Genomic DNA, 16,194 nt, shown 5'->3' with positions numbered 1-16,194 from the left:
TAAAATCCTCATAGGGGCTTCCTTCTCACTTCACAATGTTCACATCTGTCGGCAGGCTGTCTATTTTTAACGCTACTATCCGCAGTTCCACCATCACTATGAATGTCAGTGTAAAACAGATGAGCCGTGTTCTGCATTTCAAAAAGCCACTCAGAACTTGGGTCTGTCAACTGAGCAGAGAATGAAAGACTGATTCTATAGCAAGTACTTTACACAGAAAGTGTGGTCTGGGATATTCACATAAGTAGGCCAAAAACGTCTTCATGACATTTATGACTGGGGACAGAGTCCTAAACATACTGTAGCCTGGGCAAGAAGAGCACCACAGAAATCCGAACTGAATCTTCATTCAGCATGAGACACCTCTATTGCTTTATGATGGACACAAACCAGTTAGCAGTGCTTAAGGAGTGAGACAAAAGATATCTTCAAAGAATGTGCATTTTTTTAAACTTCAGAGGAGCACTGATTCCCCATACGAAGGGAGTAGCTTGCAAGGAGTGAACACAAAAAATAAAGGCATACAGCAACCCAATTATCTATGGAACTTAGGTTGGAATGCAGGCTTTATCTCAAATTGTTTGACAAATCATTTTCTGTTAAAAGTGTGTTTATTCCAGTTGTTAACTTTGCAATTAGACATAGCACTAGTTCAAACCATGTCTTTACCTAAAAGATTTTTGAAGCATCATCCCCGGTAACGGCAGGATGTTTTGTGCTATTAATTCACTATGTAGCCTTTGTCGAATAGTGACGCATGTGCCATAATTCAACATTTTTTTTTTATATATATAATTCTTTTTATTGAAAACAAGCATTGGTTCATATAAACAATACAGAGGACACCAAAATGAAATATACAATGACGATTCGGGGGAGACAAAGATTACGTTAGGACATAACTTCACGGGGTGGAGGGAACATATGATTCAGGGCATTCAGGCGGCGTACAGATGTCACCCCGAAAACTATTCCAAGGGCTCCAGATATGTATCCACTTTTTGGGGCAACCCCTTGCAACATATACCGTCTTCTCCCGAAACATACACCAATCTAGATCTCTCTCCCATGCCTCTAGTGTATGTGGTTTTGCCGCTCCCCACAATTGAGCTATATTTCTTTTTGCAATCATAAATCCTAGGGTAGCCCATTGTGTCTGGTGCGTATTGAGGTCTGTGGGTTCCCAGATGTTAAGGAGGCAGCGCCTCGCCTCCGGTGAAAGACGGACATGTAGCACTGTGAATATTACCTTGTGTACCCTGCGCCAAAAACGGCTGACAAACTTGCACTCCCAAATTATGTGCAAAAAGGTTCCCAGGTGACCGCACCCTCTCCTACAATCCCCTCTGTCAGTAACACCCATGTGGACCAATCGCGGCCCGGTGATGTACACACGCTAAAGGATTTTTAGCTGCACCAGACGAAGGCGCGCCGGTATTGCGACCACTCTGGGAGATGATACCGCCTCCTGACAGTCTTCATCATCGATCTCAATCCCATCACTCACCCACTTCTCCTGCAGTACCTGAAGGGGGTCGGCCATATTGTTTATTAATTTTCTGTATATTAGGAAAATCGTCTTCAACTATTTTCCTTAAAGAAAATAATGATGCTATTATAATTTCACAAGCATTAATTAAACAAATATATTTGTGCCAAGGAGGATCCGAAATAGCGATGTGCGCTGCACAGTCAACTGCACACCGAGTGTAAGCCTAGACACATAGACACACTCCATGACTTATCTCTCCCTTATAAGCGTTACTAATGAAGTTGTCCAAGATCACAGTGTGCTAATGAAGATATGTTCATGTACTTTAAAAGTAAAATCAAGGCGTGGTTTGGGTTCTGAAAATAATTCGGACACAAGCAGGATAAAACCCGCTGCTATGCCCAGAGCTGCACGTACGACCCAGGTAGGAGAATTTTATGCACACCTCTGTAACTGGGACTAAAAACTGGTGATGGGAAAACATTAGACCAAGCTTTCTTTTCCAAGACAGTTGTGTTGCTCAACTGAACTATCACTGGAAAGGCCCGATTGTCTTACTAATTGGCTATTCTATCTACATACAACAATCCATCTTCACAAAGAGGCCTTAGACTTATTACCAATGCTTGTTTCGTTTTAAGTAGCTGATTTATGCATGCATGCCTGTGCAAACCTGTATGTACATTTGTGATTCGCACCAAATTCAAGACATTGAAAAAGTCTGCTGCCCTTTGAAAAAACTGAAAAGGGATTGCTTTCTACTTACAATGCATGTCATGGCTAAGCAAAAGCCCACTCTGCGTGTGTTTGCAATGATTGGTAACAATATGCCCTTCATTCAGCTGTGCCATCGAACCAGGCCCAAGAAATTGGGACTTGTTTCAAATCGATGCTTAAGGCATACAACATACACCATGTTGGACCAAACACCAATTGGAGGTGTGTGTTATGCCAACGCATTGGTATAAAACGAAAACAAATAAAGGTACTCACAAGCAGATCGAAGTGTTGTGCGGTGGGGGATAAAGCATGCTCTCAATACTACTAGCCTTGCCCCAGTTCGGTGCTGCAGAAGCCAAGCTAGTGTCATCACAAGGAGGTAGCCGACACATGGGCACTGGAGTGCCACGAGCAGAGCCCATCCGACATAGAGCTGTCGCCGCTGGTGCTGCTGAATGACAGGCCGACAGGGCTGGCCAAGGGAGAGCATCAGCAGGCAGATGCCAGGATAGAGGGCGCTGTACTAAAACATGAAGTGGGGTGCCAATGCATATTAAAGTTATACACAATAAACAAAAAGTAGTCCCCAAACCAAACACATAAAAACACTACAGCGTAAGTAATCTCTAGTTGGTCGGTGTTCCTCGTCATGTAACGGAAGTGATGTATCAGGAGCAAAAACCAATAAGGAACCAAGAAAGAAGAGCAATGCAGGAGTTAACCAATGTCAAGCGGCAGGCGGATTACACTGCTAAACTGATTACAGCAGGTCTTTCAGTCAGCGCATGCGAGCTGGCTAAGCTCGACCTAAATTAGTGCATGGCTGTTCATATCGTCAAGTACCATTCCTGACTTTTTAGCATCCTTTACCTCATTCACTCATCCTTTGCCTGGCACATGATGTCATATTAATTACTATGCCGTCTCTGATTACCCCCTTTTTTTGGTGTACATAGATACAGCATAGGCTGCTTCTATGGTTAATGATGGAGCTGTGTAGCTTCCTATATGTAGTAGTGTTTTACTCCTTATTACAATTATGATTTGCGTGTTTATCTTTCACATACCCTCACCCATCACACCACCAGGATCTGCGTCCTACAACACGATAACCACACCTCGAAGGCCTTCATGTACAACATGAAATCACATCTCACTGAGGTTAAAAACAATACTTTTCCAACTACAAACTCTATTCAGTGTACCTTTCTATCCATGTGGATGAGTTCCACATCAGGGTGGGTAGCATTATACAAATGCTACAATAAAATACAATACAGAAGGATGGTGTCTGTTATGGTGGCTAGTCATTATTCAAGGCTTGATCCGTTTACTATGAAAAGGTATGATAAAGGCAGTAAATCTTACATATTGATTGTGAAAACCATATGTTAAAAACAATACACATTTAAAGGTGGATTGTTATGATTCATATCAAAATATGCAGAGAGGTATTTGGTGACAAGGAATCTCCAGTGGTGGTTGCTCCTGGGAAGCAGTAGCAGGGTGGGGTTACATTTTTTTTTAAAGATCTCTTACCTGCCGGACGGCTGGCTAGCCAGCCGCGGCCTCTCTTCCGTCCTCTCTGTCCTCTTCCTGGGTTCTGTGAGAACAGGAAGCACCCAGGCTCCCCTAAGCCAATCACACTGCTGCACTCACTCACTCAGTCAGGGAATGGGAGCCTGGGCATGTTTGTTCTCCACCCAGGCTGTGGGTGGAGCGCATGACTGTTTGGCCAGCAAAACATTGCACACTTAGGAGGGTGCCCACCACTGCTCCACCTTGTGCTGACCAGCCCCACTCCACAAAACTGCCTCGGTACGGAAAAATAAAATGATACTAACAGCGCGTTATTATTAATTTATTTTTCCTTTATTGCCGTGCTGAAAGGCAGTGGGGCAATGCTCCTCAGCCTATAGCGCAAGAGCCGCCCCTGGAGGTTACCAAAGTCTGCAAGAACTTTGATATTGGTTTTCCTCTTCGGACAAAGCATGGCAGTTCCCAATTTGTGCGCCTCGGCACTCGTTGCGTCATCAAAACAAGCCAGGGGCGTGTAGTGTCGCGATAGTAGTACTGACGTGACACGCAATGGCGTGCGCGTCAGGTCACGTGTATCGATCCCCAATAAATATGACGTCACGCGTGCACGTAGGCAGAAGAGCCACGGCAGCAGTGACGGAGCAACAAATACATCCAAGTGTCCGGTGTCTCATTGTCCACGTGCGAGGGCCTGTGCAACAGAGGCCCGTGGTAACTGTCCCTAACGACACCACAAAGTGGCGACGAGGGTGGGCGTGCCCTCGCTATTGCTCCCTGCGTTCAGTTGGTGTGGCGGCCGGTGAGCGGTCCCCGCTCGCGGTGCTCGTGCCCCGCTGGAACGCGCTGCTGTCCCCGCGCCCCCTGGCCTGTGGCGGAAGAGCGCGGAGGCGTCGAAGCGCTCCCGGTCAGCAAGGTGAACGCGTGAGGGACGTCTGCTGCATCGGCGCCCCAGCGCGCTACTGTGAACACGTGCGCCCCGCCCCCGCTGGCCTGTGGCGCGCGGAGCGCCTTCCACACCCTGCCTCCTGCCTGAAGCTGCCTGAGTACTGGTGAGCCTTGCTTCTCGCCGCCAGCAAGTCGTGTGGTCGCGTGAGGGCCTGATTCAAGTGCTGCCTGAGGGGCAAGGAAGATCGCCACACCCAGCCTGCATGAGAGGCCCAAGTTTAATACGGGCAAAGCGCTGAATGATCCTCATATCCCTGATATACCAAGATCACCGGGGGAAGGTCACACACAGCCGGGGTGAAGGTCCTGCCACCCACGTGGGAGCCATATCTGGGAGCCATCACTGTCAAGGGTTGGAGGAGGTCTCGCCCGGCGCAAAAAGCGCACGTGACCAGGAGGTCTCGCCCGGCGCAAGCCACGCACGTGCGACATGGCAAACATCCCGCCAATTGAGCCATTCTCCGTCGAGGGGTCCCCATCAGCGGTAGCAGCCCGATGGAGAGACTGGGAGGATAGAGTGCGCATCTTCTTTGAGGCCACGAAGGTCCAAAGAGACCAAAAACGCGCAATGATAATTCACCTTGGCGGGAAGGAGATTCACAACATAGTGAAGACGCTTGCGGAAAACACCCCCAAGACGCACACGACGTTAATAGCGGCGCTCAACGAGTACTTCGAACCAATGGCAAACCGCGACTATGAACGTTTCATATTCCGCCAAGCACGCCAATTGCCGGAGGAGTCGCTCGACAAATTCTACGCTCGTCTAAAGAACCTAGCGGCCACCTGCGGGTTTCGGGATGAGACGGAGGAGATAAGAGGCCAGATAATACAAGGGTGCGCGTCCGTCAAGCTGAGGGAAAGGATCCTAGAGGAATCCGGTAAGCCCCTAGCTGATATCTTGACAATGGGCCGAACGAAGGAACTATCTAAAGCGCGCGCTGCGCACATGGAGGCGGCCCTACAAGCGCCAGTGAAGACCGAGCCGGTCAACGCAGTGGCAGTCAAGCCAAAACAGAGGTGGCCCCGACGAGGACCAGGCCCGGCCGCTCAAGAGCAACCCAAGTCCTGTGGGTATTGCGGTGGCTCGCTCCACACCCCAGCAGAGTGCCCAGCACGAGGGAGTAAGTGCAGGGGGTGTGGACGCTTCAACCACTTTGAGAAAGTGTGCCGGTCGAAGAAATTCCGAAGACCCCGCCAAGCCGTCAACACGGTTGAGGAAGGAGGCCCGGGGGCCAGTGACATGGACGATGATGAAGAGGAAGAAAAGGTAATACACAGAGTACACATGATAGGCACGGCGGCACGCCGGACTAGGAGGCTGCCGCAATGCAGCATCCGAGTAGGGTCACAGGAAGTCACGACGGTGGTAGACACAGGAGCCAGCATCAATATCATGGCCGCTGCGATGCACAGATCCATGCACCCACAGCCAGCACTCCATCCCTCGACGATCACGGTGTTCGCATACGGACAGGAGGAACCGTTAAAGGTGCGGGGAAAGTTCAGGACTGTGATATCCCATGGGACGCGGTCAATCACGTCAAATATCTATGTTACCGTAGACGGGCAAGGCATGCTCCTGGGCTGCCGAGCGGCAGAAGATCTGGGAGTGGTAACGTTCGCATTTGGGGTACACCAAGAGTCAGTACACCACACCTTGGAGGAGTTCGAGGAAATCTTTCACGGAATAGGCAAGTTCCAAGGCAAAGAGGTCCACCTACACATCGACCCCACTGTTCAGCCGATAGCACTCCGGCATCGCCGCATAGCGTTTCACCTCAGGCCACTGGTGGAAGCCGAGCTGAAGAAGCTAGAGGCGGCGGGAATCATCGAGAAAGTGTCCGGACCGACCCCGTGGGTGTCGCCAATTGTTGTAGCGAAGAAACCCAAGCAACCAGGCGCTGTCAGAATATGCGTAGACATGCGGCTCCCCAACGCTGCCATCAAAAGGGAGCGACACATCACTCCGACCATCGATGACATCGTCGGGGAAATGGCAGGCGCCAAATGGTTCTCAAAGTTGGACTTACGCTCTGGGTATCACCAACTAGTACTGGACGAAGCGTCCCGGAACATCACCACGTTCTCCACGCATGTAGGTCTAAGGCGGTACACGCGGCTGAGCTTCGGAGTGTTGAGCGCTGCTGAAGTATTCCAGAACGTGATACAAGAACTTATCGCAGGAATCCCCGGAGCGATCAACGTCAGCGATGACATCATGGTGCATGCCACGACCGTGGCGGAACACAATGAGAGGCTGGTGCAGGTGCTACGACGCATACGAGATGCAGGCCTTACACTGCATCGGGAGAAGTGCGAGTTTCTGTGTAGGAAGATCCAGTTCTTCGGCTACACCTTCTCGGCAGATGGTGTCAACCCGGATCCGGACAAGGTAAAGGACATCAAGGAAGCGGCCGCCCCCGCAAACATCACGGAGGTGCGGAGCTTTTTAGGGATGGTGAACTACTGTGGCAGGTTCATCAAGGACCTGGCGAACCTCACGGCGCCACTAAGAGAGCTCACCAAAGAGTCCACCCCCTGGACATGGAACAGTGACCAGGAGCGAGCGTTCGAAGAAATCAAACAGGCGCTCTCAGAAGCCACGACGTTGGCATTCTTCGATCCGGCCAAGCTGACACAAATTGCCGTCGACGCCGGTCCAGTCGGGTTGGGCGCAGTCCTGCTACAACGGAAGACAAGTGCCGAGGAATGGGCCCCGGTGGCATTTGCCAGCCGGTCACTTACAGAAACTGAGCAGAGATACTCACAAATAGAAAAAGAGGCGATCGCCATTCATTGGGGGTGTCGTCACTTCCACCTGTATGTCTACGGCAAACCATTTGTTGTGACCACAGACCACAAGCCACTGGTATCCCTGTTTGCGGGCACGTCCACTAAGCCGCCGCTAAGAATCGAGAAATGGATGTTGCAACTGCAAGATTATAACTGCAAGATCGAGTACCAACCGGGCGCCCGGAACCCGGCGGACTACCTATCTCGCCACCCTCGCACAGCAACTCCACAAGAGATGAAGGAAGCGGCAGAAACAGAAGAGTACGTCCGCTCCATCACTGCGCGGTCGTGTCCCAGGCCAGTGTCCATGGCCAGCCTGTCACAGGCCACCAGCGAAGATGAGTGCCTACAAAGAGCAAGAGTGGCGGTCCAAAACAACAGCTGGACCCGCGCCAGAGAGGAGTGGAAAAGTTTAACGCCTCGGGCGAAACAAATAATGGAGAGCCTATACAATGTAAGAACTGAGCTGACGGAAGACGACAGAGGATGTTTGTTGAGAGGCCACAGGTTGGTCATCCCGACGTCCCTCACCCAGAGAGTGGTGGATCTGGCCCACATTGGTCACCAAGGTATGGTCAAGACCAAGTCAAGGCTCCGAACCAAAGTGTGGTTCCCTCTCATGGACGAGATAGTGGAGGCCACCGTTCGAGAATGCCAGGCGTGTCAGGTAACGGGGGAAGTGCCACGGCCAGCCCCTGTCGTGATGGAGCCTCGCCCTAGGAGGCCCTGGTCGAAGATAAGCGTCGATTTTGGCAGCCTGCCGGACGGACGGCACACTCTGGTTGCCATAGACGATCACTCCAAGTATCCCGAAGTGGAAATACTGACTGTGTTGAGTGCCCAGGAAGTAATCCCGAAGCTTGAAAAGATCATGGCAACACACGGCATAGTCAAGGAGATCAGAACCGACAATGGGTCACCTTTTCAGAGCTAGGACTTCGCGGCGTACCTACAGACTCTAGGAGTTCATCACCGGCGAATCACCCCCCGATGGCCTCAAGCGAACGGAGAGGCTGAACGCTTCATGAGGACACTCAACAAAGTGATACGGATCGCCCACGAGAAGAACCAATCTGTGGAACTTGCAATCTTTACATTTCTCCGCAGCTATCGCCAGACGCCCCACTCTATCACGGGAGTAGCACCGGCCCATCTGCTGATGGGGCGGGTTGTCACTGACACCATACCGCACCACCCAGAATGGAAGCCCGAAGCTCCCAACGACAGTGCCATTGATGAGCACCGACGCGGGGCCTTTGCTCAAGTCGACGCCCGACGGCGGGCTGTGTCCTCACCCCTAGTCCCAGGTGACAATGTACTGATCCGAAATCGGATGCCAGGGGGCAAGTTTCGTTTGAACTTTGAACCACAACCATGGACAGTGGAGAAGGTCAGGGGCACGTGCGTGACAGCCAGGAAAGGTACCGAGAAGATAACGAGGAACATTTCATATTTCAAGAAAATCCCAGTGCCCCCTGGAACGGATGAACGACGCCCAGATGGTCCCCCGAGACACACGCCGCGAGAGGAGAGATTCTTAGAACTTGCTGAGCATGCGGACCAGGCAAGCGGAGGAGCGGACTCCCTGAGTCATGGAATTGCCGCACCGCAGCAAGGCCACCAGCCAGAGAATACGCCACCCGAGGTAGCTGGCGCGCCAGAGGCTGGAGATGGTGGCGCAGATGGTGACTCCGTGAGTAGGGGCCGGGGTATCGTTTCGGACTGTGGGGGACCGCGATATGACCTGAGGCCGCACCCTGAGCCCTCCTGTCGTTTACGAGACTACGTCAAGTAAGACTGTTTTGGTTTTTGTTTGAGAGGGTTTAGAATTGCAAATGTCTAGCGCAGGGCTGATGACTACGAAGGGACCTGCCGGTCATGTTTTAAAATGCCGTCACATGTTTTGGGTTGTTATTATTGTTTTGTGTGTTGGGGAGGAATGTAGTGTCGCGATAGTAGTACTGACGTGACACGCAATGGCGTGCGCGTCAGGTCACGTGTATCGATCCCCAATAAATATGACGTCACGCGTGCACGTAGGCAGAAGAGCCACGGCAGCAGTGACGGAGCAACAAATACATCCAAGTGTCCGGTGTCTCATTGTCCACGTGCGAGGGTCTGTGCAACAGAGGCCCGTGGTAACTGTCCCTAACGACACCACAGGGCGCCGCGAGCAGATGCGCTTTGCACATTGCATTCCTCTGGGTTGAAGGCACAGAGTTGTCTACAGTCTTTTAATGGTATTCAATAGTCGCAGTGCTAAATTCGAAAAAAATCCCGCTAGCAAAATGACTTCTCCCACAGAGAAAGTTTGGAAGATGATATAGCGCGAGTGGATTCTACTACGGATTTCGCTCCTTCTTCCGGGTATCCACACTTTTTCATTTCCTTTAACTGCTAAATTAGCCTCAGTAGTTCGCAGCTGGATTGGCAACAACGTCGAAACTCATATTCTTTCACTAGGTGGCGCTCAAACGCCACTCCGCTGAGCGCTACTGCTTTACCTGTCATCACTTCTCTCTCCACTGCAGCACTGGTCGAGCGAGACTCCTCTGCTGGTAAAGTAGTCTCGATGGACGGGAGACCTTACCAACTAGAAACTTTGTAAACCTATCCTTGAAAACAGCACTGTTGGTTCCTTGGATTGGATGCAACGATTCATAGTTATGTGAGGAATGATATTCAAGGACAGCAGTCCGGAATCACACAGGGTGCCCGCTGCCGGAAAGCCAGGCCTCAAACGCTTGAAATCCCAACCAGACCTCTCAGCTGAGGGAAATAGAAAATACCACGGACATGCTTTATTTACAGACACCTGAGCATGGCCAGCAGTTAGCTGTATGCCCCTTCCAGGGCTTTATGTGGGATGAAACAACTGGGCCGTCTCTCAAAGCGGCGTGTCCGATATAATCTGTGCTTAGGTTAGTGGGCCGCCCGACTGGTATTATTTTGCTGCTTCTGTCATTGCCTCCACATAATACATACAGCAAGTAACATCACACCTGCAACAAGCCAGGACTATTGGCTGTGTCAGAGGCTGTTAGTTGCATAAGATAAACATTCTGCATGCATACATACAGCTATGGCTTCGTTGTACTTAATATTGAAAATGCTTTAGCTCTTGTGTGAGAGGTTGCGGCGTAATGGCTTGAGCTGCCAACTTCGGAGGTGAGGAAGCTGGTTTTAGTCTCCGGTCAGCTCAACAGCATGTGTTTCTAGGCAAATCCCTTAATCGCTCGTGACTACCAAAAAAGGAATGAATATGTCCTTGTTGGTACTCATGTAAAGCACCTGGAATTTTGCAATATAGAACTGCAAAAAAATTAAAGTTACATCAAAAGCAGTGAACTGCTGCAGAGGTAAGATTTTTTTTCCATCCTGAGAGTGGGGGCGAGAATGGAGGGCCCGATAGGGACCCATCTCAGTACCTGCTTTTAAGGAGTGGCGGTGCAGAGCACCGGCAGGACCCGGCCCTACCCCAGAAGAAGAGAAGGTTTGCCCCTCCTACTGGCACTATCTGGCGCGTGCGCCATTGTGCGCCACAATCCTTTGACTTGCAATGCTCTGGCACCCAGGCAGCTGCATTAGAACCGGTCCAGCACTTAGAGAGTAGAGCATACTGATTTTTTAATTTTTTTTTTTTTAAACGTGTTTATTGTCAAATTGCACATATGTTTCAGGGCTCTACACCCCAGAGACAGCTGCAGTATCAAACTTTACGTTAGCAAAGAAGCAATCGACTTTTTAGGCAAAAAATATACCTAAGGCCCCCCCAACACCCCCCCCAGAGTCGCACAAAGTCCACAGAATGCTGTCCACTATTGTATATAGAACAGAAGAGCCTTAGCACACCCCCCCAGACCCTCCCCCACCCTGCACCAACACAAGCCCACATGTCCCAGCAATTACCCCAATGAAAGATCTTCCACAACAATTGGGGGCTCCAGCCACAGGCCTCGATAGTCCGCCCATCGTTTCCATATTTTATAGTGCTTACGTGAGCATCCCCTGGCTACAAAAATTAGCTGTTCTAGCCCCATACAAAAATCCAGTCAATTTTTCCATACTGTCACCGAAGGGGCCCGTGGGTCCTTCCACGCATTGGCTATATCACGTTTAGCCAAAGTGAGGCCCAGTAGCATAAGGTGCCTTTTATAAATATTACCCCCTATTCCCTCCATGAAGTGGAGCAGGGCGAACTGTGGTGTACGGGGGAGCTCACACCCCAAGACCTCCAACAGGCAGGAGAACACCCCCCTCCAGAAACGGTCCAGGGATAAACACCACCAAACAGTATGTACAAACGTGCCCTCCTCCCTACCACATCGCAGACACTCCGGGGAAGCAATCAACCCCGCCCTCCACAATCGAACCCATGTATAGTAGGTCCTGTGTAGGTATTTAAATTGAATGAGGCAGAGAAGCATCGCTATAGCTGCCCCCGCGGGGCGGCCAAGGCCTCCCTCCAATCCTCCTCCTCCAGTGTGCCCACGTCCTCCTTTCAAGCCCCTCAAATCCTCTGAAGTGTAGGGGAAAAATAAGTGACCCGGGATTGGTAGATCCGGGAGATCTTCTTTGTCTCCAGATCCCCCATGAAAACCTACGCTTTCAACGGGCTAAATTCAGGGAGAGATTCCAGGCCCTCTAGACTAGGGGACAGTGCATGGCGGAATTGGAGGTAGCGATAAAACTGGGACCGGGGCATACAGAATGCCGCCTGCAAATCTGAAAAGGACTTGAGTGTCGTGTCCCTCGTAACATCACCCAGGGTTGAAATACCTATACCATCCCTGCCCGGAAGCCTTGCAGGGCCGCTAGGGCGGGCAGGCACCCATTATGCCATAAAGGGGTTTCTCGAGTCAAGGTATTCCACCATCCCATGCGCCGTAGCGCCTGCCTCCAGATTTGGAACACTACCCGTGTGGCTGATGGCAACGCGCCCCATAGCGGCGCCGAGTAAAGAAATGTATGTAGCGTGTGAGGCCCCATAAGTCGGCGTTCCAACGTATATGCCGGGTCTCCCCTGTCCCCATACCACCACTCGTTAAGGACCAATAAATGTGAGGCCTGGTAATACGAGAAAATGTCCGAGGTCGCGAGTCCCCCACAGTAGGTGGATAGAAAGCATGTGCACAGCGCTACACACACTGCTCCCTCCTCCCACAGGAACTGCCCAAGCACAGAATTCACCTGCCGGAACCATCTGGGTGAGATCGGGTACAGGTGATTCTGTAGCTGGTATAGCAGCCGAGGAAGCGCTACCATCTTAAATATTGCTGATCTACCGTACAATGTCAAAGGCATACGCGCCCAGGTTTTAATATCTGCACGGACTCGCTCCCATATTGGTGCCAGGTTCCGCTCCCAGGAGATGGACGGCACGTCCGAATGGAACACCCCCAGATATTTTAGGCCCCCCACAGCCAACTGAATCGTGGACGCCCACATGCCTACTCTCACCCTGTCCCCCAGAACCCACAACGTGGACTTGCGGGGGTTCATATAGAGCCAGACATTTCCCCAAAGATCTGCATGATGCGCAGAAGCCGCAGTCCCGTTCTGTCCAAAGCCGTAAGGAAAAAGAGGACATCGTCCGCGTAGAGTGCGATCCTGTCAGACAGACCCAGAGCCCACTCAAAGCCCCTGATCTGTGCATCGATGCGCACCCACGCCGCCAGCGGCTCCATGGCCAGGGTGAATAAATACGGTGACAGGGGGCATCCCTGCCTGGTGCCCGGTTTGATAGACAAGCTGGAAGAGAACGCCCCCGCCACCCGCACCGATGCCGTCAGATCTGTATATAGAAGCATTAAGTACGACATGAAGCGTGGGCCAAGGTTAAGTCTGTGTAGTAGAGCGAACAAGTACACCCAACTTAGGAAATTGAACGCCCTGTCCATGTCAGCCAACAGGAGTGCCGCCGGCTCCCCCGTCTGTCGGATAGCCGCCATTGCCACATGCGCCCGCCTGATGTTATGTCTAGTCGCCCTCCGGGGCATAAACCCGGCCTGATCTGGGTGTACGAGTGTCGAAATGTGGGGTAGAAGGTGGTTAGCCAACGCTTTGGCCAGGATTTTGGCTTCCACATTCAAAAGAGAAATGGGGCGATAGGAGGCGTGATGCTCCGGGGGCCGGCCGGGCTTATGGAACACCACCACCTCCGCATGCCTCCAGTCCGGGGGGAGCCGGCCCTCCACCCTGGCCTCTTCCAAGACAGCCGATAGTACGGGGCCAGCTGTAAATTGTATCATTTGAAAAACTCGCTTGGGAGCCCATTGGGTCCAGGAGCCTTCCCGGAGTTGATCTCACCCAGGGCAGTGCCTAGTTCCTCGTCCGTCAAAGGTAGCTCCAGCCTATCCCGTACTTCATCTGACACCGCTTTGGGTGGCAGGTCTGCTATGAATTTGTCTATAGTAGGCTTCGGTAAACACTCCAGAGGGGCGTAGAGATCTGCATAATATGTAGCAAAACTCTCTGCTATGGCGATAGGGTCAGTAATCCGTACCCCCGCCTCGTCCAACACCCCAGGTAGGGCCTGAGAGTGAAAAGTGCCCTGACAAAGCCGATGCAGCATCTTGCCAGACTTGTCCCCCCATTGACATATCCTGCTACGCGTTGCCAGCCAGACTTGTCTGGCCTCGTCCATCAGGAGAGCAGAAAAAGACTGTTGAGCTAGAAGCAGTTGTCGCACAACCTGCCCCTCTCCTGTTTCCCAGCTCTGGCACTCAAGCGCCTCTACGTCCGTCTCGGCCCGCACCAACTCATCTTTGCGTTTCTTGCGGGCCGCCACGCACCAGGCTATGTCTACAGCCCGCAGAGTTGGCTTTAGAGCCTCCCATAATATCCCGGCATTAGAGACAGACCCCTCATTAATGGTTAAGTATTCCGGTTGGTTCAGGCACCTGCATTTTGTAAATGTTGAAAGATATAAAGCATGCCTTTTAAGTAAACGCTGCCGGATCAACTAAAAAGTAAGCTTTTCTAGCGTGGTTTCAAAGTAGCAAGGTCAACTCATCAGAATAACAAGAAAAACAAGAAAAGCCCGGCGGAGCGTGGCGCGTGCGCTTGGCGGGGGCAGGGGAGCTCATTCCAGGTGGGGGAGCGGGCCCTTTGAAGTATGCCAAACGGATTGCATAGCGGCACGATGCACGTGATTGTGCACGTGCTCGCCATGCAATCCACTTTTGGGAGCACTTTTGGGAGCCCCTTACTAGAGTCTTGCTAAGCGATCGCTTACGCGATAGCCAGGCGAGACCTAAAAATACGCGTTGTAATGGTAACGCAATGCCTTTGTATACATAGTAATGCTTTGTTCCATAGGGGGAAACACATTGGAGTTGAAACGGCATGCGGTGAAAAAACACGCGACGTAATAGTAATTGCGATGTAGAAACGACGTGGTAAAAACACACGTTGTAACCGTTTGCGATGTTGGATCATACATCCTCAACCGCCTACGCGTCCGACCTCTCCGCCGCCACTCCCACCATAAGCGAGCGCTCTGGCAGCCAGGAATCCCCACAGTAGGCCGCAGCTCCCGCCCCGACACTCCGCTCCTCGTCAGCATGGCCCGGCCCAGCCACCGTACTCCTTCCTTGCGGCTTGTCTCCAGCCGCTCTGCAGAGCCCCCGGGGGTCGGGCAATCACCCTACCCCCGCCGACTTCTTCGTTCACCCGGGGGGCTCCTCTAGAGAGCGTGCAGCACTCACGGGCGAGACTAGGAGTCACCCGCGGCACCCAGCTCTCGCCGGGACCATACCACGCAACGTCCCGGCTCCTGCGCAAGGCCGCCAGGCCGCTCTTCACGTGGGGCTCAGGCTCACTGCTCCCAGCTGTCTCGGGTGCCGCAATTTCGTCTCGGATAGCACCTGTAGGTGGTTGGTGCTTCAAAGTCACCGTCAGGATTACGGGGGTCAGGAGGAGTCAGGATAAGTGTAGGATAGAAATCAAGTTGGACGGAGCTCGCCTAGCACACGTCCGCCATGATGGCTTGCTAGGCCACGCCCCCTTTTTGTTTGTTTTTTAACTCTTTCTATTGTTGAGCGTACTGTTTTACTCACCCCTCCTGTCCTTGATATAGATGTATGTCTGTCGATGGAAACCCTTCCTCCTGGCCCCTGCCCGCTCTCTCTGGTCATACTCTGCCTGGTAGTCATCCTGTGTGGGCGCTCCGGTTTAGTGTGGTGTGTGGGGCCTTCCAACATGCGTATGATGCCGGGGGCTGGCCTAGGCTCACCCCTGAGAAGCTGCAGACCTCATGGGTGCTTTACCCCAACTGGCTGCATGCGAGTTAAGGTGTACTCCTAAGCCAGGAATGTTGGTGTTCGTATCACATCTCAGTGTGTTACCTACTCCGAGCATTCCTGTGCTAACTCTGCTGTCTTCACCCACTTACAGCCTACCCTGGGGAGGTGCAGACCAAACCATTCTGCGCCTGTGGAAAAAGACGGATTTTAATTTATGTGCACCAGCTCCTTCCTGCCCTCAACCTGAGCACGCCCTGGCACGCTGCATATTCAGAGTTTTTACACAAGTGACAATTCCCTTCAGCGCTGCCTACACCTTCGGGGATTTCCCTGTATGTTTTATCCACGCCTCTTGTAAATTACATATTTAAATCACTTACCCTTATGGGACATGATCATCTGTTTTATGTCAACTTAATTTTTCTGGAGTCTGGTGCCATTGTCCCGGATTAGGTA

The 16,194-nt window shown here is 51.7% G+C and overlaps 1 long non-coding RNA gene across 1 annotated transcript; it reads right to left on the bottom strand.

Annotated features, from left to right (window-relative positions):
* Nucleotides 1–775: 775 nt before the first annotated feature.
* On the bottom strand, nt 776–3,820 carry LOC146833033 (uncharacterized). Its single transcript, XR_014960498.1, has 3 exons — nt 3,752–3,820; nt 2,486–2,735; nt 776–1,525 (listed from the first exon to the last, which is right to left on the bottom strand). It is a non-coding gene; the product is annotated as an uncharacterized LOC146833033 (long non-coding RNA).
* Nucleotides 3,821–16,194: the final 12,374 nt, after the last annotated feature.

Source organism: Triturus cristatus, chromosome 4_2, assembly GCF_964204655.1.
Source record: "Triturus cristatus chromosome 4_2, aTriCri1.1, whole genome shotgun sequence".
NCBI classification, from domain to species: domain Eukaryota; kingdom Metazoa; phylum Chordata; class Amphibia; order Caudata; family Salamandridae; genus Triturus; species Triturus cristatus.
This window is presented reverse-complemented; position numbering and strand designations above follow the sequence as displayed.